At 36.5% G+C, this 10,000-nt stretch overlaps 2 protein-coding genes across 9 annotated transcripts in view; one reads left to right on the plus strand and one right to left on the minus strand.

Moving 5' to 3' along the window:
* Positions 1-5,512, minus strand: part of LOC136853079 (uncharacterized) — an 88,211-nt gene extending 82,699 nt beyond the window's left edge. Inside the window, exon 1 of the mRNA XM_067128358.1 lies at positions 5,328-5,512. The gene's annotated coding sequence lies outside the window, so the exon portion shown is untranslated. The remainder of the gene's footprint in view (positions 1-5,327) is intronic.
* The window catches only part of Bap111 (Brahma associated protein 111kD), a 167,112-nt gene that overhangs the window by 70,349 nt on the left and 86,763 nt on the right, over positions 1-10,000 (plus strand). For all 8 annotated transcript variants that reach the window (XM_067128388.1, XM_067128384.1, XM_067128362.1 and 5 more), the window contains exon 2: positions 3,392-3,628. The gene's annotated coding sequence lies outside the window, so the exon portion shown is untranslated. The remainder of the gene's footprint in view (positions 1-3,391; positions 3,629-10,000) is intronic.

Below are 10,000 nucleotides of genomic sequence, written 5' to 3' on the forward strand. Positions count from 1 at the left end.
ACAGAGAAGCTACTCAAAAGACAATTTCGTATTCCCTGGGTCATTGACCTTTAATCAGGATTGTGTAGTGTCAGGTTCACACTACATAAGTAGGCCTACATATGAAAACATAATGGCAAATGCTCAATATTAAGTGAATTAACGAATGGTAGTAATGATCATTATTGTAATTCTTTAGCTATAATGATTACTGTGGTAATTATTTGGTTTATGGCAGTAAAGAAAATATATCTCCAACCTTGTTATTTTGGAGGTCCTCTTATTGACCCGCGTTTGGTCCCTCAGGTGGGCCATTTTCGTAAAACTGGTTTCAAGAAAGTAGTTGAATTACGAGTTTTATTTTCAGAGACAATGCGTTTGTTAGATCCCTGATATTTTATAAAAAAAAAAAAAAAAAATCAGTAACACACATGCCTCCGTTAATGGCTTTTCTGACCTAGGGTAAGCACAGAAAATGTCTATGTTACTTCATTTTACTTTTAGGTCTTGACATCTGATTTATCGATCATCTCAATTTGTTAAGACTACTTATTTCAAATAATGTTTTTGGAATGAGATTTTATAAGTTTTATCGTCCCTGAATAAATTCATTGTTGATGCAGTTTCCGGTTAATGGTTCTGTTTTGTGGTTTTTATTTTCACGAGTCAATATTCAGACTTACGAAACGACACTAGAGATAGAAATGCATTCCTCCTTTATACAAGAATTAGACCGTTGATATAATTCTTATATTTTATGTAGTTAACGAATCGAAAAGAAAATGTCAGGGTAAATTAGAACTGTTGATAGACTAAAGATACAAAGATATAGCAACAGCTGTGTATTCTATAAGTAGGGCATATTCATAACTGGTGGTTTTGCAACTGTCTAGGGACTCCTGATAAAATATCTTTTTCCTATTTTCTGTTACGGTAAAATTTACTAGGGTGTATTTAATTGAATAGTTTTCCAAGTTTGTTTATACTACCACGGGCCCTTGTGTTCAGGGGTGTGAGTGATTAGGAGGCATGGTATGGACCCTCAGATTCAAACAAACCAGTGAGTTATGTCATCCCATGCTTTACAGGGAGCTGAAATTCCACCGGAATATCTCGATCTTCATTTCCTGTAAGAATTGCGATGGAATGTTTTTTTCCAATTTTCCATACTGTTAGAATGAGTAAAATTTTGTCCTTTTCAGATCATTTTAAACTTGCTGAAACATTTATAATCCCTTTTCTGTGAATAGTTATAAATATTCATTCCCTTTATTCATTGCATGCACTTTACAGTATCAAGTCTTGCTTTTCAGGTTAGTCTAAATCTAAAAAGAATGTTACAGGTTTTTTAGTGAGTTTCAATCATCTTGGAAACATTCCAGTCTTTCCCGGAGAGGTTTAATCTTATTTGAATTGTTCCAGTCTCTATTCCAGTGAGCTTGAAATTTACTGGAATAGCTTCAGTCTCCTCTTATGAATTGGTATTTTGTAATCCTATTCCCATTAGGTGTAAAAATTACCATTTTGTCTGTCTTTTTCAGTGTTTAAATCTTACTGAATTAATACCATTTTGAGTCATTTTAAGTCTCTTTGGAGTAATTCCAGTCTTTTCTAGTGATTTTAAGTCATGCAAAGACACGTAAGTGTATTTGTTAGAACTGAATAAAATTGTTTAAAGTTAAAAGGTGATGTGTTAGTGAAACAATAGACTGCTTGCTGATTTGTATGCGTTTGTGTATGTACGCGTGCATGTGTGTATGTATAATTTTTAGTCTCCTGTGCAACTCACTGATTTCCCCGTTATCAGTGTGGTATAGAGCGTTACTGTATTTAATCAAGGTATCTGGACTTCGACATTAATATTAATATTACTTCTTTAGAGTTGTATAGGCTCTACATTGTATTATGATTACTGAAATTATATACATTCATACGCTATAAGCAAAAATTAGGCAGTATCACTCTTTAAAAGCAAATATACACGAATGGATGAACAAAAATGCATAACGCTTTGATATGAGCCATCAGGCGGTCTTCATCACATATTATGTGTATGGAAAACGTTCACTGTTTAAATCTTGCGTGTTGTTTTTACAGTGTGGCTCTGACACACTGTAGATCTAACATTGCCTTAAGAATAAGACCGATTTTTGTTTTGATTTTGTTTCAGTTTAATGCAAATTATACTTGATTTGACTTTGCTTTGTGACCATCTCAAATGTTCCTCTAAAAATAACGAAAAATAAAGGTGTTGTTTTGAGAATATTAAGAATAAAATATACAGTTCAGAATAAGGCAGTTTATTTGCTTTAGCATTGTCTTTTAAGAGTATTGTTTTGACAGGATTATAGTTTTTGAGTTAAGGTTAAGAAAACCTTTTTTATGTTTGTTTTTTATGTTTGCATAAGATTTGGTGAAAATTTTTACACTTTCAAAAGTAAGACCAAAGATTTTATAACATTTAAATAATAGACAAAATGGGAGTTTGACTTGTTTTTTAGAGAATGTGAATAACGGGTTTTCAAATTTGTTTATATGATAAAATATTAAAAAACATTATCGTAAAAACATAAATCTTTTGCTTTTCTCTTGAAATGCAGTAGAAGATTGGGTTTTGTTCTTTTCTTGAGGTAAAATGTGAAATTCTTTAATCTTCACATTGTCTTGAGACTAGAAATGTTCTGTTTTCATGATGTATTGAGAATATAAAAAAAACTGCTAACGTTGCTTTCATAGTAACATAAGGTTTGGTTTTACTTTTTTTTAACACTTTGTATGTCCTCTCTCTCTCTCTCTCTCTCTCTCTCTCTCTCTCTCTCTCTCTCTCTCTCTCTCTCTCTCTCTCTCTATATATATATATATATATATATATATATATATATATATATATATATATATATATGTGTGTGTGTGTGTGTGTGTGTGTGTGTGTGTGTGTGTGTGTGTGTATGTGTGTGTGTGATATTTGAGATATTTGAAATATTTATGATGTTAATGATATTATCACTAAATGAAGTATACTGTAAGAACCAGAATTTAAAAGAGAGAGAGAGAGAGAGAAGAGAGAGAGAGAGAGAGATGGGGGAAGGAGGAAGGGAGGGAGGGCCGAGGAGAGGTTTTGAAATTTCGTTGAATCATGGTGCTACTGGTAATCATATCTCCTTTTTTTCCTTGAGGCCATGTGCTCTAAAACTCCCTACCTCCATATATATTCCAGATAGACAACTCGTTATTTAATTTCTCTCTCTCTCTCTCTCTCTCTCTCTCTCTCTCTCTCTCTCTCTCTCTCTCTCTCTCCATATGCACCATATAAATGTATGTATGGGTATGTACTGAATTTCATAACAATTCCGATAATGTTTATACACTCATCCACACTTGATTCAAGAAAGAAACTTTAATGTTTTCACAGGTGTATTCACATTCGGCGGATGTTTACAAGGCGAACGAACAATCGCCTCCCGTCCGAGAGTCGTCGTGGGAGTGACAATGCCATAGAAGCTGGAAAGTGAGCAGCAGGATCGGAGCTGATTTCAATGTAGGATGGCATTTGTCGTTTCTGTGGGACTTCTCGCGTCGTGTCGTCTCGTGGTTCTGCCTTTCAAAGCTCCACCGGGACGGAAGAGAGGACATTTCGCCAGCGAGGAAGGTAAACATTCGGCGAGATTTACGTAAGCTTGCATGTGTGTGTGTGTGCGTGTGATTTGACAGAGAGAGAGAGAGAGAGAGAGAGAGAAAGAGAGAGAGAGAGAGAGAGAGAGAGAGAGAAATATGTATAACAGGTCGAGAGACGGCATGGCCTTGTTGGTAGGAGTTTAGTATAGTGGACTCGGGCAGGCGGACTACAGTACCCTCTGGCTACACTCCACATACCTAGGCGTAATATGAGAGGACTCAGAGGAGGAGGCAGCGGCCCACCCTGCACAACAGCACCTAAAAGCAGAGGAGATGGAGGAGGAGGAGGAGGAGGAGGAGGAGGAGAAACACGGCTCCTCCACCGTTACTCACCGAGGCACCTCTTCCTTCCCGGCCTATGACAAGAAACAGCTCTGTAGTAGGCCTCTTGGAAAAAAAGATCGGAAGAGGGATCCTACAGGATTTCATTTTCCCTTGTCTTTTATTCTGAGGCAGCAATGGGATCACGGGACTACTGTTTTCTATACAATATCTCTCGTTACGTTCAAAGTTAAGAATGTGACTCTCTCTCTCTCTCTCTCTCTCTCTCTCTCTCTCTCTCTCTCTCTCTCTCTCTCTCCCGGAGACTTTTCTAACGTTAGGTTAAGCTCAAATCTCGTCACATCGGGAGAAAATCTCTCCCTCTGTCTCGTCTCTAAGCAATTGCTTTCTCTTTTCTGTTGTGTCTCCTTTTTCCTATCCTATTTCCGCTTTTTTTTTATTTTCTTTGAATTCCTCTTCCTGTTTTGTCTTCAGCTCCTCATCCCACATTCCTCGGCTCTCTCTCTCTCTCTCTCTCTCTCTCTCTCATTGATCTCCTTTCACCCTCCGTGGGGCGATGCTGTCTCCTGACAATTGTGAAGGGATTTACAAAGACTTTTTTTTATACTTTCAATTAATTGTTCCTTGCATTTGGTTTAGTAATTTAGAATGGAAGGAGTAACAGAGAGAAAGGGAGAGCGAGGGATACAAATATTTTAGAGAGAGAGAGAGAGAGAGAGAGAGAGAGAGAGAGAGAGAGAGACTGCAATTCTCAAGTAGCAACATCCACAAGTAAATCCGAGACGGAAAGCGGAGAGCGTGTAAAAATAACAATAATAAAAAAAAATAATGGTAATATATGTGTCGGTGCGTGTGCTTCTGTGTTCACGCCCAATCGCGTGTGTGAGCGCGTTTATTTATAAGCAGGAATTGGGCAGTAGGCGAGAGAGGGAGAGAGAGAGAGACGGAGAGAAAGAAAGAGAGGGACAGAGACCAGACCAGACTACGTGTGACTGCGACTGGTGATTGTGTGTGTGTGTGTGTGTGTGTATGTATGTATGTCTGTGTGTGTGTGTTCCATTGATGCAGGAGACTCAGTAGCCATACACACCATTGGCTGCCTCTTGGGCCATCCAGCCTAACAACGGCTGTACACCTTCCCGATTCGACGGGCGCCTTTCATGACGACACCTGCAGTAGCGGGAACAGAGACGGGGAGGAGGAAGAGGAGAGGAAGACTGTGAGAAAACGAACGAACCAGAAGTAGAAGGAGGAGGAGGGGGAAGATGATGATGTTGATGTTCCGTATGTTGATGACGAGGGCGGCCAGCTGTGGCCATAGCACACACACACATACAAAACACGCACGCATACACACACGCGCACACACACAGACACACTCACTCACTCACCTTGTCGTTTTGCGCCTGGCGATCACTCATCAGCAACATAGTACGCCACTTCACTACACCTGTACACATTTTATCTCCATGAGAGAGGCACCGCCTTCGAGTCTCACTCGCTTCGACTCAGAACACACTCCTCATCATCATCACTACCACACACCAGCGCGAGGGAGACAATACTAAACTACACTGACTGACTGACTGTGTGCTCCACACGGCTTCGCCATAACCATGCTACTACTGGTCTCTCTCTCTCTCTCTCTCTCTCTCTCTCTCTCTCTCTCTCTCTCTCTCAGTCTGTGAGAGAGAGAGAGAGAGAGATGGAGGGCAGGAAGGGATAGGCCCCTATGGTCCCCAAATCCCCGTCCCCCCACTCTCTCTCTCTCTCTCTCTCTCTCTCTCTCTCTCTCTCTCTCTCTCTCTCTCTCTTTCAAGGGTTGGTTAGGAGGAGTTGGTCGGAGTCCTGGAGTCCTAGAAGGACGGGAGGGGGGAGAGGGGGCACAATGCCCCAGGCAGTTGAGCGGACTCGTCCACACCAGCCAGCGCACCCACATTCCTCTCCCCCCATTGGATGCTCCCCTCCCTCCCCTGATATCTCTCTCTCTCTCTCTCTCTCTCTCTCTCTCTCTCTCTCTCTCTCTCTGTTTATATTGTTATATTTTTGTCCAACATTTGAGATTCATGAGCGGATGTATAATCACAGGAAAATTAGGAGCAACATAAATCTCAATGTTGGTCATATATATATATATATATATATATATATATATATATATATATATATATATATATATATATATATATATGACTATGTTTGCTATAATCTGACAGCATTCTTTGAAATTAAAAGAAACATATAAAAAAAATTAACATAAAAGCCATATATCTTTTGACACCATTATAAACCAGATTATTAGTGATTAGGGTTGAAGTAGTGTCAACCAAAGCTTTTAATTTTATTTCAGTTTGTTAGGGTTTTAACTCATATATTTGTACAGTATATATATATATATATATATATATATATATATATATATATATATATATATATATATATATATATAAGAAACATGGTGCAGTAATTTTTTGAGTAAAAATATTTTATTCACAGGTAATATAATTCCTTAAATATATATACATATATAAAAAAAAGTTTTAGGATGCAAAACTTTAAAAGGGTACTTTTTGGCATTTACTTGTGTCATGCCTGGAATTTATTAAAAAGCTGCCACGCGGTGTTGACAGATAAGTTATTGGCCTTTGTAATGGAGAGATTTCAACTTGAAGTAGATACTTATCTGTCAAATTTTCCTCTTGATGGTTGATTGGTTGGTTCAGATTAAGCCGGCCTTCTGCCAGCACGAGCCCTTGTCCAGAGCCGTCCCGTAAGTATAGGAAGGTGTGAAAGAGAGTAAGGTGCATAGTATGGACCTCTGAACCGTGACTAACCTGCTTGGTTGTCCAGTCAGCGAGTGTAAGCGACAATCTGGTCAGTTCTCGGATTGGTGACTGTCAGGAGATGCCAGACGCCTTCGACACATAAGGTCCTTGAACATTAATGGGGTATGGTATGGGGCTAGCAACCTCATGTCCTAAAAAAGGACGGTGAAAAGCGGGAGGTTTATGCCTTGTGGCATCACCCCCCTCCAGCGGGAAATGGTGTGTGGCATATATGAAAGATGAATGAAGCAGGTTAAGTAATTTTTTTTTTTTTATCAATTCCCATCTTACTATCTATCAGTGTGTGTGTATATATATATATATATATATATATATATATATATATATATATATATATATAATATATATATATATATATGTATATATATATATATATATATATATATATATATATATATATATATATATATATATATATATATATATATATATATATATATATATATATATATAAATATATATATAATATATATATATATATATATATATATATATATATATATATATATATATATATATATATATATATATATATATATATTATATACATAATATATAATAACATCTAAAATAGAAAATTTTATATATATATATATATATATATATATATATATATAAAAATTTTCTATTTTAGATGTTATTGCATGAGAGAAGAGCTTGTTTACAAGCATTAAGCAGGAAGTATAGTGATTAAGAAGAAAGTGGGGAAAAAGAAGGCAAGTCATAAAAAAAGGTGAGCAAGAACTTAGTGGAGGATTAGAATTTATTCATCACGGAAGTGAGTGCAGAGAGCTTAGAATGAAAGATGTAAATCGAGAGATATGTCTGAAGAGAATGTTATCTTGAGTTGATGTAATGAGTATTTCGAAGATATATTGAGCATGGTGGATGGAAGATGGATGGAAGAGAGGAAGAGCTGAATGGATCCAAAACTTGAAAAGGGTGGTTTTTTGGCATATATATGCGTGTCCTGTCTACAATTTATTAAAAAGTTGTCATTGCGTTGTTGACGGGATAAGATATTTCCCTTTGTAATGTGGAGATTTCAACTTAAAGTAGATACTTATCTCTTGTGTTTTCCTCTTGATGGTTGTGTAAAGTAGATACTTATCTCTCATGTTTTCCTCTTGATGGTTGATTTGTTGGTTCAGATTAAGCCGGCCTTATGCCAGCACGAGCCCCTGTCCAGACTATATGAATCCAAAATTTGTAAAGAGTGCTTTTTTGGCATATATGTCTGCGTAATGTCTAGAATTTATTAAAAAGTTGTCATTGCATTGTTGACAGAACAAGATATTTGCCTTTGTAATGGGGAGATTTCAGCGTAAAGTAGATACTTATCACTCATGTTTTCCTCTTGATGGTTGATTGGTTGGTTCAGATTAAGCCGGCCTTATGTCAGCACGAGCCCCTGTCCAGACAGAATGACTCCAAAACTTTAAAGGGGTGGTTGGTTGTCCAATAAAAGAATGTAAGCAACGGTCTGGTCAACACCTGGATTGGTAATTGTCAGGAAATGGCAGACGCCGTCGACACATAAGGCTCTTGAACATTAATAGGACTTGGTATGGGGCTAGCAACCTCATCCTAAAAAAAAATATTGAAAATCGAGGGGCTAATGCCTTGTGTCACCACCTCTTCCAAAGGGAAATGGTATGTGACATAAATTTAAGGTGAACGGCGAGTGTTCAGTAATTGAAGTACAAATGTGACTGACCGGTGTGTTTTTCTCAGGGAGTCATTCCCATATATATATATATATATATATATATATATATATATATATATATATATATATATATATATATATATATATATATATATATATATATATATATATATATATATATATATATATATATATATACATATACATATATGTATGTATAACTGAATCACGAAAATATGGAACGTGATGAATATATAAATAAAGATAAAATCCACGAAGGAAACAGAAACACTGGAGTGCTGCGAGTAAAGGACCTAGTGTCGAAAGGCCTCGCAGCACTCCAGTGCTTCCATTTCCTTCAATGGATTTTATCTTTATATATATATATATATATATATATATATATATATATATATATATATATATATATTTATTTGAGATGCTGTTGTATAAGAGAAGAGCTTGTGTACAAGCATTAAACAATATGTATATTGATCAAGAAGAAAGTGGGATAAAAAGAGGACAAGTATTAAAAACAGAAAAGAGAAGGTGAGCAAATAAGTTATTCATCATGAAAGTCAGAGCAGAGACGATTATTAAAGAAAAAATGGATCTCAGAATGAAAGATGCAGATGGTGTGAGTTGTTTGAAGTGAATGCCATCTTGGGTCGATGGAGTGAGTATTTCGAAGATTGGTTGATTGTGATGGATAGAAAAGAGAGAGGTAAATGGAGCAATATTCGAAAAGGTTGGTGTGGAAGAGACTGTTTAGGGCAAGAGGGAGTCAGTTAAGAGACTGAAAAATGGAAAGAGGTCTGGAGTTGATAGAATCGCAAGTGAGATGCTGCAGTGTGATTGTGAATGGATGAGTTAGTTGCTGGCCAGGGTTTGGAGTGTGTGGATAAGGGCAGAGTTTCGAAGGAATTGCTCATAAGAATAATTTTTCCCTTTTTTATTAAAGCTAAAGTTAATGAATAGAGACTGTATGAATAGTGGTAAACCTTACTTAATATATGAGGAAAGGTGTATAATAGGATTTTAATTGAGAAAATAAAGACAGGTGGCAGAAGGATTGACGAGGGAAGAACATTGGGGTTGTAGATTGGGGATGGTATGTGGATCAGGTTGTATGAATCAGCTGTCATTTGTGAGAAGTTTGCAAGTAGAGGGAAAAGACTGTAAATGGCATAAGTGAACTTGAAATAAGCTTATGATACAGTTGACGGACAGGCAATGTTGAAGGTCATGAGGATATGTGATATATGATAGTAGACCAATTTTGTGAGTGATTCAAAAGATTTTATAAAGCAAGTGAAGCATGTATTAGAATATGTAGGAGAGTGATTGGTTTCGTATAAAGTAAGTCCGAAGCAAGGTCCGTCTCCATGCCTGTTTGATATTTTTGTTGATAAAATGGTGCTAGAAGTCAGTGAAAGGGAGTTAGACATAGGTCCAGAATTGTGGGATAAGACAATGAGTCGTGAGTGGAATTGTTAATGATTATTATTATTATTATTATTATTATTATTATTATTATTATTATTATTAT

This window comes from Macrobrachium rosenbergii, chromosome 26 (genome assembly GCF_040412425.1).
Source record: "Macrobrachium rosenbergii isolate ZJJX-2024 chromosome 26, ASM4041242v1, whole genome shotgun sequence".
In the NCBI taxonomy this organism is placed as follows: Eukaryota; Metazoa; Arthropoda; class Malacostraca; order Decapoda; family Palaemonidae; genus Macrobrachium; species Macrobrachium rosenbergii.